The sequence below is a fragment of the Aegilops tauschii genome, unplaced genomic scaffold (assembly GCF_002575655.3).
Source record: "Aegilops tauschii subsp. strangulata cultivar AL8/78 unplaced genomic scaffold, Aet v6.0 ptg001133l_obj, whole genome shotgun sequence".
Lineage (NCBI taxonomy): Eukaryota > Viridiplantae > Streptophyta > Magnoliopsida > Poales > Poaceae > Aegilops > Aegilops tauschii.
The window spans coordinates 17,501-32,500 of record NW_027333340.1 but is presented as its reverse complement, the minus strand read 5'-3'; the positions used below and the strand labels follow the sequence as shown (position 1 = coordinate 32,500).

At 32.5% G+C, this 15,000-nt stretch overlaps 1 long non-coding RNA gene and 1 other non-coding gene across 2 annotated transcripts in view; both read right to left on the bottom strand.

Moving 5' to 3' along the window:
* Positions 1-15,000, bottom strand: part of LOC141037857 (uncharacterized) — a 25,232-nt gene that overhangs the window by 6,192 nt on the left and 4,040 nt on the right. The window lies entirely within an intron of this gene.
* TRNAL-UAG (transfer RNA leucine (anticodon UAG)) lies at positions 8,648-8,727 on the bottom strand. The gene has a single exon. It is a non-coding gene; the product is annotated as a tRNA-Leu (tRNA).

Here is a 15,000-nt window from a genome sequence, read left to right as displayed (position 1 = left end):
CGAACTATTATACAATACTTACCTTATGTAACAAGGTGGGATTATTTAGCTACTATGTTTACAGAAGCAATAACAGTAAATGCACCAGAATTCTTGGAGAATATTCAAATACCACAAAGAGCCAGCTATATTAGGGTAATTATGTTAGAATTAAGCCGGATAGCTTCTCACTTGCTATGGCTTGGACCTTTTATGGCGGATCTCGGCGCACAGACTCCTTTTTTCTATATTTTTAGAGAGAGAGAATTAATATATGATCTATTTGAAGCTGCTACAGGTATGCGAATGATGCACAATTACTTTCGCATCGGAGGAGTAGCCGCCGATCTACCTTATGGATGGATCGATAAATGTTTAGATTTCTGTGATTATTTTTTACGCGGAGTTGTTGAATATCAACAACTTATTACACAGAATCCAATTTTTTTAGAGCGAGTTGAAGGAGTAGGTTTTATTAGCGGAGAAGAAGCAGTAAATTGGGGCTTATCGGGACCGATGTTACGAGCTTCTGGAATACAATGGGATCTTCGTAAAGTAGATCCTTATGAGTCTTACAACCAATTTGATTGGAAAGTCCAATGGCAAAAAGAAGGGGATTCGTTAGCTCGCTATTTAGTACGAATTGGTGAAATGAGGGAATCCATCAAAATAATTCAACAAGCTGTAGAAAAAATTCCTGGAGGACCTTATGAGAATTTAGAAGTCCGACGCTTTAAGAAAGAAAAGAATTCTGAATGGAATGATTTTGAGTATAAATTTCTTGGTAAAAAACCTTCGCCCAATTTTGAATTGTCAAGACAAGAGCTTTATGTAAGAGTAGAAGCCCCAAAAGGTGAATTAGGGATTTATCTAGTAGGAGATGATAGCCTTTTCCCCTGGAGATGGAAAATCCGTCCACCCGGGTTTATTAATTTGCAAATTCTTCCTCAGCTAGTTAAAAAAATGAAATTGGCTGATATCATGACGATATTAGGTAGTATAGATATCATTATGGGGGAAGTTGATCGTTGAAATGATAATAGATAGGGTAGAGGTAGAAACTATCAATTCTTTTTCGAAATTGGAATTATTAAAAGAAGTCTATGGACTGATATCGATTCTACCCATTTTGACCCTCCTTTTGGGAATAACAATAGAGGTACTCGTAATTGTGTGGTTAGAAAGAGAAATATCTGCGTCGATACAACAACGTATTGGTCCTGAATATGCTGGCCCCCTGGGCCTGCTTCAAGCTATAGCAGATGGGACTAAGCTACTTTTAAAAGAAGATATTCTGCCATCCCGAGGAGATATTTCTTTATTTAGCATTGGACCCTCTATAGCAGTCATATCAGTTTTATTAAGTTTTTTAGTTATCCCTTTGGGATATCATTTTGTTTTAGCCGATCTTAGTATTGGTGTTTTTTTATGGATTGCCATTTCAAGTATAGCTCCTATTGGTCTTCTTATGGCAGGATATAGCTCAAATAATAAATATTCTTTTTCAGGCGGTCTACGAGCTGCTGCTCAATCCATTAGTTATGAAATACCATTAACTTTTTGTGTGCTAGCAATATCTCTACGTGTGATTCGTTAAAATAGATCTTTTTCCTATAAAATCCATTAACTATTTATATTCCTTTTCTTATTTAGTATTTGGGTTGGTAAGTTAAACTAGATAGCTATATGAGTGAAACAAAACAGCTTAAAAATTTGTAGTAAAAAGAAAAAATCTCATTTCCTACGTACAAGAAAAAAGTGGAAGTAAACATAAGCAGTGTAAACTCTTTATCCCAAGGTTGATATTTTTTAATTAGTCATCATATCTTGAAGCGGCCAAGAATAAAGGATTCACGATATGGAATTCCATTACTAGAATACTCCTAGTTATTACTATAACTTAATAATCCATAAGAAGAATCCACCAAAAGTTAGTGAAGGGTTAGGAACACTAAAGTACATAAAGGATTAGTAATGGAAAATCTAAAACATTAGAGATTTTTGCCCATAAAAGGAATCATAATAAGGACTTGCAATTTGTAGAAATTATCAAGTAGTACTTTCTTCGGATTCCGATCCAGAGTATGTTCCCATTCACTTGTTAAGGAAATGGCTATCAAGAACGAATTAACCCTTTATCCATTTTTTCTTTTTGAATACCCCCTCCCTGGGGAAAGAAGAATAGTAAAAAAGATATGGAGTGCACTAGAAAAAATTTTCATTATTTCCTTCCTCTATCCATATTCATGCAGAATTGCTCATGAACTAATACCCAACTCTTTCCATTTATTAATTGAATTCCTATAACAAGTAACAAGTGTTTTATTCCAAGATTAAGTTATTACTGAACAAAGAAAAATTTTCATTATATTATAAAGGATGAGATCAATTCGGAAGCGCTTTTTCTTATTCTAGCAGACGGAATTCCTTTGGTCTAATTTAGGACTTTCAAATCTATTTATTTTATTTTATCTAATTCTATCTACGCCCCAGGGGCTAGGAACAAAACAGTCCTTTCTTTTTTCTGATCATAGAGAAGCCGTATGAAGCTAAGGTTTCATGTACGGTTTTGAAATAGCGGTGGGAACTGTGATGTTATCATCGACTATGATTATCTAACAGTTCAAGTACAGTTGATATAGTTGAAGCACAGTCAAAATACGGTTTTTTTGGATGGAATATTTGGCGTCAGCCTATAGGTTTTCTGGTTTTTTTAATTTCTTCTTTGGCAGAATGTGAAAGATTACCCTTTGATTTACCAGAAGCGGAGGAAGAATTAGTAGCAGGTTACCAAACTGAATATTCCGGTATCAAATATGGTTTATTTTATCTTGTTTCTTACCTAAATTTATTAGTTTCTTCTTTATTTGTAACAGTTCTCTACTTGGGCGGGTGGAATTTCTCTATTCCCTATATATCCTTTTTTGATTTTTTCCAAATGAATAAAGCAGTTGGAATTTTGGAAATGACAATGGGTATATTTATTACATTAACTAAAGCTTATTTATTTCTCTTCATTTCTATCACAATAAGATGGACTTTACCGAGGATGAGAATGGATCAGTTATTAAATCTTGGATGGAAATTTCTTTTACCTATTTCCCTGGGCAATCTCTTATTAACAACCTCTTCTCAACTTGTTTCACTATAAATAAGATAATACAATAATAGTAAGAATATTTTCAACACAAAAGCTCTCTCAAACAAGAGAAAGAAACATATCTTTTTCATAGATATTTAGAATGAATATGTTCCCTATGGTAACTGGGTTCATGAGTTATGGTCAACAAACAATACGTGCTACAAGGTACATAGGTCAAAGTTTCATAACTACCTTATCCCACACAAATCGTTTACCTATAACGATTCACTACCCTTATGAAAAATCAATTACACCAGAGCGTTTCCGAGGGCGAATCCACTTTGAATTTGATAAATGTATTGCTTGTGAAGTATGTGTTCGCGTATGTCCGATAGATTTACCCGTTGTGGATTGGAGATTTGAAAAGGATATTAAAAGAAAACAATTGCTTAATTATAGTATTGATTTCGGAGTTTGTATATTTTGTGGCAATTGTGTTGAGTACTGTCCAACAAGCTGTTTATCAATGACTGAAGAATATGAACTTTCTACCTATGATCGTCATGAATTGAATTACAATCAAATTGCTTTAAGTCGGTTACCAATCTCCATAATGGGAGATTACACAATTCAAACAATTAGGAATTCGTCTGAAAGTAAAATAAACAAAGAAAAATCTTCGAATTCAAGAACGATTACTGATTACTAAACTTTGATTTTGTCTTTTTGTTATAAAAATCTAATAATTCTTTATTAAACTTTAAAATTAAACTATAAAGAAAAACTACTGCTTATTGGAAATTATTTCTTATTTTAAATCAGACTAGATTTTCGTGATATAATATAATTTATAACTATACAGTTTATACACAAAAAAATACCCAAATCCTTTTTTCCTTCCTTGAATCCTTTAGTTTTAGTCAGTTCATGAAAAATTTTATACTATTAATTTCTTTTTATCCATAATGGATTTACCTGGACCAATACATGAGATTCTTATGCTATTTGGGGGATTTGTTCTTCTACTAGGGGGTCTAGGAGTAGTATTACTTACCAACCCCATTTATTCTGCCTTTTCGCTGGGATTAGTTCTTGTTTGTATATCCTTATTCTATTTTTTATTAAATTCCTACTTTGTAGCTGTCGCACAACTTCTTATTTATGTGGGAGCCATAAATGTCTTGATCATATTCGCTGTAATGTTCGTAAATGGCTCAGAATGGTCTAAAGATAAGAATTATTGGACTATTGGAGATGGGTTCACTTCACTCGTTTGTATAACTATTGTTTTTTCGCTAATGACTACTATCCCAGATACGTCGTGGTATGGAATTCTTTGGACTACAAGATCAAACCAAATAGTAGAACAGGGTCTCATAAATAATGTTCAACAAATTGGAATTCATTTAGCAACCGATTTTTATCTTCCGTTTGAACTCATTTCCATAATTCTTCTAGTTTCTTTAATAGGTGCAATTACTATGGCTCGGCAATAAGAAAACTTAGAAAAAGTACAAATTATAAGAATTGCAAATCTAAAATAAATAACTAAAGAATCACAATTTTGATTTAGTAAAATCCATCTACTGCCAACAAATACCTCCTTTATTTTCTCTTTTGTTGTGTAATTGTTCTATTGTAATTAATTGAATCGGTTCAATTCTTGCCCTCATATTGAAATGAATCGAGATTGATAAGGAGTTAGTTAATGATGTTTGAGCATGTACTTTTTTTGAGTGTCTATTTATTTTCGATTGGTATCTATGGATTGATCACAAGCCGAAACATGGTTAGAGCTCTAATATGTCTTGAACTTATACTGAATTCAATTAATCTAAATCTCGTAACATTTTCTGATCTATTTGATAGTCGCCAATTAAAAGGAGATATTTTCGCAATTTTTGTTATAGCCCTTGCGGCTGCTGAAGCCGCTATTGGACTATCCATTCTTTCTTCCATCCATCGTAATAGGAAATCCACTCGTATCAATCAATCTAATTTATTGAATAATTAGAATTTTGAATAATTAGACATAGAATCCTCTAAACACAAGGCGCACATATTAAAATAAATAGAAATCAATACTATTTTCTTAGTATTATTTGAGAATATCCATTTTTTTTAGTAGATTATTGCTTTTTTTAGTAGATTATTGCATAGTATTCTTTTTCACTTAAATGAATTTTTGTATTTGTAATTCATTGATATTGCAATTTGAATATTGCAATAATTTATATTGAAAAGACGATAGCCAATTTATTGGCTAATTCGAATTCGTCTGTACAATTCGTAAAATTCTTTCTTATTTCTTATTGTTGAAATCCAAAATTAAAGTCTCTTGGCTCTCTTCACGCTTTCTCACAAACAGATTAAAAAATAGATTTTTATTTTTGAAGTTTGGATAAACCATTGCTTCGTCTGGTGTCTACAATACATATGACTCATTATAGTACTAATTTCATTTTTACCAGATCGAAAAATTTTATGTTGAAAAGAAAAATTTATAGATCCAATGTCACATTCCGTAAAAATTTACGATACATGTATAGGATGCACTCAATGTGTACGAGCTTGTCCAACAGATGTATTAGAAATGATACCCTGGGATGGATGTAAAGCCAAGCAAATTGCTTCCGCGCCGAGAACCGAAGATTGTGTGGGTTGTAAGAGATGTGAATCTGCCTGCCCGACAGATTTTTTAAGTGTCCGCGTTTATTTAGGGCCTGAAACAACACGTAGCATGGCTCTATCTTATTGATACGTTACAAAAAACTTCACTCGAATCGTCTGATTCCTCTTTACCGAAGAAGCCTGTGCTCGAAATAATCGAGCACGGGCTTTTCTGGTCAAAACGTATCTTGTCTTTATCACTTTATCATGAGTTATTTTCCTTGGTTAACAATACTTGTTGTTTTGCCGATATTTGCAGGTTCATTAATTTTCTTTTTACCTCATAAGGGAAACAAAGTCGTTAGGTGGTATACTATATCTATTTGTTTATTAGAATTCCTTCTAATGACTTATGCGTTCTGTTATCATTTCCAACTGGAGGATCCCTTAATCCAATTAAAGGAGGATTATAAATGGATAGATGTCTTCGATTTCCACTGGAGATTGGGAATCGATGGACTTTCATTAGGATCTATTTTATTGACAGGATTTATCACTACTTTAGCTACTTTAGCAGCTTGGCCAATTACACGGAATTCGCGATTATTCTATTTCCTGATGCTCGCAATGTATAGTGGTCAAATAGGATTATTTTCTTCGCGAGACCTTTTACTTTTTTTTATCATGTGGGAGTTAGAATTAATTCCTGTTTACTTACTTTTATCCATGTGGGGGGGGAAGAGGCGTCTATATTCAGCTACAAAGTTTATTTTGTATACTGCAGGCGGTTCCATTTTTTTCTTAATCGGAGTTCTGGGTATGGGCTTATATGGTTCCAACGAACCAGGATTAGATTTGGAAAGATTAATTAATCAATCATACCCTGCAACCTTGGAAATACTTTTATATTTTGGCTTCCTTATTGCTTATGCTGTCAAATTGCCGATTATACCCCTACATACGTGGTTACCAGATACCCATGGGGAAGCACATTATAGTACATGTATGCTTTTAGCGGGAATATTATTAAAGATGGGAGCATATGGATTGATTCGGATCAACATGGAATTGTTACCTCATGCTCATTATCTATTTTCGCCCTGGTTAGTAATAATAGGAGCGATCCAAATAATCTATGCAGCTTCAACTTCTCTTGGTCAACGAAATTTCAAAAAAAGAATAGCTTATTCCTCTGTATCTCACATGGGTTTCATAATTATAGGAATTGGTTCCATAACCAACATTGGACTCAATGGAGCTATTTTACAAATATTATCCCATGGATTTATTGGTGCTACACTTTTTTTCTTGGCAGGAACCGCTTCTGATAGAATGCGTCTTGTTTATCTCGAAGAACTGGGGGGAATATCCATCCCAATGCCTAAAATTTTTACCATGTTTAGTAGCTTTTCAATGGCTTCTCTTGCCTTACCAGGAATGAGTGGTTTTGTCGCAGAATTAGTAGTATTTTTTGGACTAATTACTAGTCCAAAATTTCTGTTAATGCCAAAAACACTAATTACTTTTGTAATGGCAATTGGAATGATATTAACTCCTATTTATTTATTATCTATGTTACGCCAGATGTTCTATGGATACAAGCTATTTAATGTTCCAAACGCAAATTTTGTGGATTCTGGACCACGAGAACTCTTTATTTTAATCTGTATCTTTTTACCAGTAATAGGAATTGGTATTTATCCAGATTTTGTTCTCTCCCTATCCGTTGACAGGGTAGAGGCTCTCTTATCCAATTATTATCCTAAATAGGTTTGCTTTTTTTTACTCGTCTGCTCTATTAATGCAGAAATAAGTAAAAAAGTATAATTAGATCTATCTCGAATTTTTGAGAACCCTTTGAGAAGGCGTTCAAGGGGTTCTCAAATAAAACATAAAAGTAAAAACCTTCATTTCATGAAGGTTTTATTTTATGTAATCATTTAGGTGTTAATGTAAACGAACCATAACTATGTAAGCCTATTCCTAATAGATTTATACCAAAATAACAAATCCAAATTATAAGAAATCCTATCGAAGCTATAAGTGCAGAATTCGTACCCTTCCAATTTGTATTTGTTCTACTATGTAAATAAATTGCGAATATGGTCCAAGTAATAAATGCCCAAGTTTCCTTAGGATCCCAATTCCAATAGGATCCCCAGGCCTCATTAGCCCATACTGCTCCACAAAGAATACCTACGGTTAAAAGGGTAAATCCTAGGCTAATGACACGATAACTCCAAGAATCCAAACGCTCCGTTAATTGATATTTGTAATAATTTGGAAATGAAGGGACAGAGGTTCTTTTTAAAGCACTTCTTTTTGCATAAAAATATTTAATATCACTAAAGAAAAATGTTTTATTTAAAACATTTTTTTTCTTTTTAGAAAAGAAATGGAAATTATTTCGAAATCTAATGATTAGAATAGCGGCAGATAATAAGGATCCGCACAAAAGAGTTGCATAGCTTAATAACATCATACTGACATGCATCATTAACCACTGAGATTGTAGAGCAGGTACTAGTATCGTGGATTGATGCATTTCAGTTAAAAGACCCGATGTGGCAAAGCCTTGCGTTAAAATAGTACTTGGCGTAGTTATTGTGCTTAAATCATTTTTAGAGTTCTGTATTTTAGGAATGGTATGAAGAATATACAGGGCCCATGAAAGGAAGATCAATGACTCATATAAATTACTTAATGGAAAATGTCCCGAGGAAGCCCAACGAGAAACTAAGAATCCTGTTATAGAGAAAAAAGTAACTATCATTCCTTTTTCTGACGAATCACGTAATCCTCCAAGTTCACGAACTAATAAGGTTATAAAATGAATCGTAATCACAATTGAAATCGTTGAGAAAGAGATATGAGTTAGTATATGTTCTAAAGTTGCAAATAGCATAAGGGGAAGGTCCCATTACAAAATTGTAAATTTCGAATTGATTTCTAATCTATTGTATTCTTTTTCAAGAATGCCGCCACTCGGATTCGAACCGAGATGCTTGAGCACTGCTTCCTAAGAGCAGCGTGTCTACCAATTTCACCATGGCGGCTAACTTCAAATAATAGGTAACTTAAAAGAATAATAGCTATTATCTTGGGAATCGTCGATATTGGGAAAGTCCATAAAATTTAGGAACATTAGAGTTTTCATTAAAATAGACTTCGTTTGGTAGTATCGTTTCCATTTTTTTTTTACAATAAACTCTTGCTTTGCCCAATAGAAACACAAACACTGCTTGAAAGAGTTGGAATTTCTTTTTTCTAACTTGCAATTGTAGAACTAATTTTTTCTAATTAATTTCTCGTTTACATTTTGAAAATTCTTTCAATACAATGAAAAAAATCCAAAAGGGTTTCTATTTAATGATGAAATTAAAATGGATAAATGGAAAAGGCTTTTTGGATTTTTTAAAAATTTCTAGAATGAAAGTCTTTATGCTCTTATTAATAAGATTTACTAACCTTATGATTTTGGAGAAGATAGGTGGAAGTTGTAAGTCCTATTGTAAGAATACTCCACTTTTCATAATTTTCATAATAGAATATGAGGATTCTATTATGAAAATTATGAAAAGTTCATTGATAGGAAAAGAATACTTAGCACACAGTATACCAAACAAAACTTTTTTTTCTTGTATATATAAGATAAGAGGGGTTTTTTGTTCTAAGAATATTGTACCGAGTAATTCGACACATAAAAGTACATTCAAAGAAGAATCAAAATTATTAAATAATTGGAATTCTTTTTTGATAAGTCAATTCATATTATTCCAAAATCTTATTATTTGTTTGTTGCCCAGAAAAACCCTTTGGTTTTGGATGCTCATTACCGCTCGAAAATGATCTTGATTTTACTAAAGAATAAGATTGTACTATGGAAAAATAAGTCTTTTTCTTCCAAATATTTTTACGAATACGCTTTTTTGACATTGAAGTACGTTTTTTTGGAACTGCCATTCAAAAAGGAAATTACTTTTTTCTAGTTGTATGTGAAAGACATCTATTGCTGCAAATCAATCCTTCTTTCTTCTTTTTATTAGTATTTATACTTAGATACTGAAAGATACTTAAATTTTGAATTATTTTTTACTTCATTTTGTCTAATGCGGATAAGACAACAAGAATTTTTTAACATTTTTTCTTTATATATTTTATACTTGTTTTTTAATAATATAGAATATATAGAAAGGTTTCTCATTTAAATCTATTTATATCTATTTATATATCAAGTATACTCCATATATAGATATATGGTATGGAAGCCTATCCCCCATATAAGATAAGACGGGGGGATAAAAAGAAGGGAAAATGAAAATAGTTAATTAAGTTCAGAATGGTATTCCATAAAGGAAAGGAATTCCAATCAAAACAAAAAATACTGAGTCTCTTAAACAAGACATTCTAAAACTTAGGTAATTTATAGTCATTAGGATTTTAGTTCTATATGAAGTAAGGACTATTCGATAATTTCTTATAAACATAGGTTTTCATTGGAATTCACTCAATCAGTTAATTATGGAACAAGAGAGCTGTTTCATCTTTGTTTTAAAGAAATATAAAAATGAATTATGAATAGAAAGTAAAATGATTCCACTTTTTTTTTTTATTTTTATAAATATCTTTATTTAGTTAATAAAATAACTAGGTAACGAAGTTATTTTATTAACTTTTTTAATTTAACCAACTAAACCCATTCTTAATTTTTAATTATTTCAATGAGATAAATTTTGGAAAAATTAAGAATTTCAGTATTTTTTCTTATTCTTTTTATTTATTCTTTCAGAAAGAGATAAGAATTGGTTTGGTGAATCGGAAACAATTTTATAGAAAAATTGAAGTAAAAATTGAAGTAAAAATTGCAATTTCTTTTCTTATGGAACATACATATCAATATGCATGGGTAATCCCTCTTCTCCCACTTCCAGTTATTATGTCAATGGGATTTGGCCTTATTCTTATTCCTACAGCAACAAAAAATCTTCGTCGCATATGGGCTTTTCCTAGTGTTTTACTCTTAAGTATAGCTATGGTATTCTCAGTTCAACTGTCTATTCAACAAATAAATGGAAGTTCGATCTATCAATATCTATGGTCTTGGACCGTCAATAATGATTTTTCTTTAGAATTTGGATACTTGATTGACCCACTTACTTCTATTATGTTAATGCTAATTACTACTGTAGGAATCCTGGTTCTTATTTATAGTGATGGTTATATGTCTCACGATGAAGGATATTTGAGATTTTTTGTTTATATAAGTTTTTTCAATACTTCCATGTTGGGATTGGTTACTAGCTCCAATTTGATACAAATTTATTTTTTTTGGGAACTCGTGGGAATGTGTTCTTATTTATTGATAGGCTTTTGGTTTACACGACCAATCGCAGCGAGTGCTTGTCAAAAAGCTTTTGTAACTAATCGTGTAGGGGATTTTGGTCTATTATTAGGAATTTTAGGTTTTTTTTGGATAACAGGTAGTTTAGAGTTTAGGGATTTGTTCAAAATAGCTAATAACTGGATTCCTAATAATGGAATTAACTCTTTACTTACTACTTTGTGTGCTTTTTTATTATTCCTTGGTGCAGTTGCGAAATCCGCACAATTCCCTCTTCACGTATGGTTACCCGATGCTATGGAAGGGCCCACTCCTATTTCGGCTCTTATACACGCAGCAACTATGGTTGCTGCGGGAATTTTTCTTCTAGCTCGACTTCTTCCTCTTTTCATATCTTTACCTTTGATAATGAGTTTTATTTCTTTAGTAGGTACAATAACACTATTCTTAGGAGCTACTTTAGCTCTTGCTCAGAGAGATATTAAAAGAAGCTTAGCCTATTCTACAATGTCTCAATTGGGTTATATGATGTTAGCTCTAGGTATAGGTTCTTATCAAGCTGCTTTATTCCATTTGATCACTCATGCTTATTCAAAAGCTTTATTGTTCTTGGGATCCGGATCCGTTATTCATTCAATGGAACCTCTTGTTGGATATTCACCAGATAAAAGTCAAAATATGGTTCTTATGGGCGGTTTAAGAAAATACATTCCAATCACAAGAACTACTTTTTTATGGGGTACACTTTCTCTTTGTGGTATTCCACCTCTTGCTTGTTTCTGGTCCAAAGATGAAATCCTTAGTAATAGTTGGTTGTATTCGCCCTTTTTTGGAATAATAGCCTCCTTTACTGCAGGATTAACTGCCTTTTATATGTTTCGGATATATTTACTTACATTTGATGGGTATTTGCGTGTTCATTTTCAAAATTACAGTAGCACTAAAGAGAGTTCCTTGTATTCAATATCCTTATGGGGAAAAAGGATACCCAAAGGAGTGAATAGGGATTTCGTTTTATCAACAACGAAGAGTGGAGTTTCTTTTTTTTCACAAAATATACCAAAAATTCAAGGTAATACAAGAAATAGGATAGGATCCTTTACTACGTCTTTTGGGGCTAAAAACACTTTTGCCTATCCGCATGAAACGGGAAATACTATGTTATTTCCTCTTCTTATATTACTACTTTTCACTTTGTTCATTGGATTCATAGGAATCTCTTTTGATAATGGAGGAATTGGTAATGGAATAGCAGAGTTAACCATATTATCAAAGTGGTTAACTCCCTCAATAAACTTTACCCAGGAAAGTTCTAATTCTTTTGTAAATTCATATGAATTTATTACTAATGCAATTTCTTCTGTAAGTCTAGCTATCTTTGGTTTATTCATAGCATATATCTTCTATGGATCCGCTTATTCTTTTTTTCAGAATTTGGATTTAATAAACTCTTTTTACAAAGGAAATCCTAAAAAAGAATTTTTAGATCAAGTAAAAAAAAATATATACAGTTGGTCATATAATCGTGGTTATATAGATATTTTCTATACTAGGGTCTTTACCCTCGGTATAAGAGGGTTAACCGAACTCACGGAGTTTTTTGATAAGGGTGTTATTGATGGAATTACCAATGGAGTGGGTCTTGCTAGTTTTTGTATAGGAGAGGAAATTAAATATGTAGGGGGAGGTCGAATCTCGTCTTATTTATTCTTTTTTTTATGTTATGTATCTGTGTTTTTATTCTTTTTTCTTTCTTAAGTTAAGGAATTTACAACTCCCTTTCTACAATCTCTCTATATCCTTGTTACATAAGGTAAGTATTGTATAATAGTTCGGTTTTCCGCGATTTTTTCCATTCCTCTGTGTAAATAGCCTAATATGGGTTCACAATCAATAACATCCTCACCATCGAGAGTAACGATCAGTCGAAGAACACCATGCATTGATGGGTGTTGAGGGCCCATATTGACTATCATGAGATCTTTTCTTGTAAGCGGTAGACTCATATCCTTTTCTTCCTTAATTCATTATTCCATGAAAATGGATTATTCCATGAATTCCTCAAAGCGAGGCTCATCAAAATGAAAAATCTAAGACTACTATAAGACTACTAAAAAAATAATAAAACAAGAAAAAAATTTGAACGATTAAATTACTGCTCCCGAATATTCAACTGACCGATTAATTTCTTATAACGTACTCTATTTTTCTTTGCCAAATAAGCCAGCAAACGTCGACGTTTTCCCAAAAGTCTTCGTAGACCTCTTTCCGATGAAAAATCTTTTTTGTGTAATTCCAAATGTGAAGCAAGTCTCCGTATCTTATTGGTGAAACTGAATACTTGAAATTCAACAGAACCCCTGTTTTCTTCTTTTTCTTCTTTAACCATAAATCCAAAAATTTTTCTACCTCCTTTCTTTTTCATGTATTTTTCTGATCAGGAAAAATACAAAATTATGTCAGTTATTTTGAAGTTATTCTAATCTCGTACACACACAAATTTGCAATTATTCATCTACTACTGGAATTTGGATTTATTTTATCGATGCAAATTGGATTTGGATAGAAGGGTACATTCTTTCTAATATTTTAGATAGAAGAAACATTTCTTCTATCTAAAATATTAGAAAGAATTTTGCTGATTTATTTATTGCTATATGCAATTTATGGAATTGATACACCATTTAATTGATATCATTTAGCAAAATGAAACACAGCATATGCATCCATCTTTTGGCTCGAGAATTTCACGGGATAGAGATATGGTATAAGAAATAGACTATTAAGTAACTCTAAATGAATTGTGGATACATCTGTATCCTTAACATACTGAAACGATTGTCATTATTCGTATCAAACCAATAGCGATTCATACAAGCTAAATCTTCTAATCAATGGTGGGCCAATAATGCATTTTTTTGCATATGTATTAAGACGCTTGGCCTGATTTCGAAATTGTCCAGAGTTTTATATGTTGTTTTCATTGCAAAATGATGGGTCTCCTTCCATAACTTTCCAATTACGAGTACGAGAATTGAAAGACATGAAAATTCTCAATTCTCTACGGCGTCTAGTAGATAGAAACAAGAAAATCAGAAGAATCTTTCTCTCTATTCACTATCATTCCGCGTCTTCGACTTCTATTAGTTTCTTTTCTTCTTTAATGCAATAGCTATAGTTTGATATAAGAATCCATTTCTCAAAGTAATGGAAACCATTCTCTTATAGGAAATGGTTCGAAAATCGCTATTCCACCTTTTAGGTATCGTGAAAAGTGATACCTGTGAAGATCGTGCATTTCAGTCAAATTCAGATCCGTTTTTCGAGTCCATGATATAATATAACCAAATTGGATAGATCTTCCACCTGTTTAGCTAAGAAAGAATAGATACAGAGGTGGATAATAGATCGATATGAAGATCATGAGCTGCCCCATAATGAAATCGCCAGTAGTCGCGAATATCTCCTTCTTCCCTAATCCAAGATTGGAGAAAGAAGATCTAAGAGGGACCTATGGAGAATGTAGTCAGAAATCCATAATAGAGTCCGACCACAACGACCGAATTAATTATCCTCATCGAGAAACTTAGACTACTAAATAGAAAAGATTTGAAAATCATGGCATGGGTCTCCTTTTTTTCTTTCTTTAGAGTTTTCTATATGCACAATTTCTCGATGTTTCGATGAGAATTTCTTGACTTTCCATATATAGAAAGAGATAGACTATAAATGACATCTCTTATGTCAATAAGACCAAAGGGATGGATATTAAATGATAGGAAGTGCTAGGAAGTGAAATAGAATGAAATAGAGCCACTTTGGGCTTCCCTATGAAATGAGGCATGGAACGGAGCCACTACGAAGAAATTATGGGAGTTACGAAAGAAGCTTCGGACTCATATTGTTCATGGGTTGAGAGCGGGAGTTGAACTCTAGGAGGTCGAATCCCCCCTTGTTCCTCAGTAGCTCAGTGGTAGAGCGGTCGGCT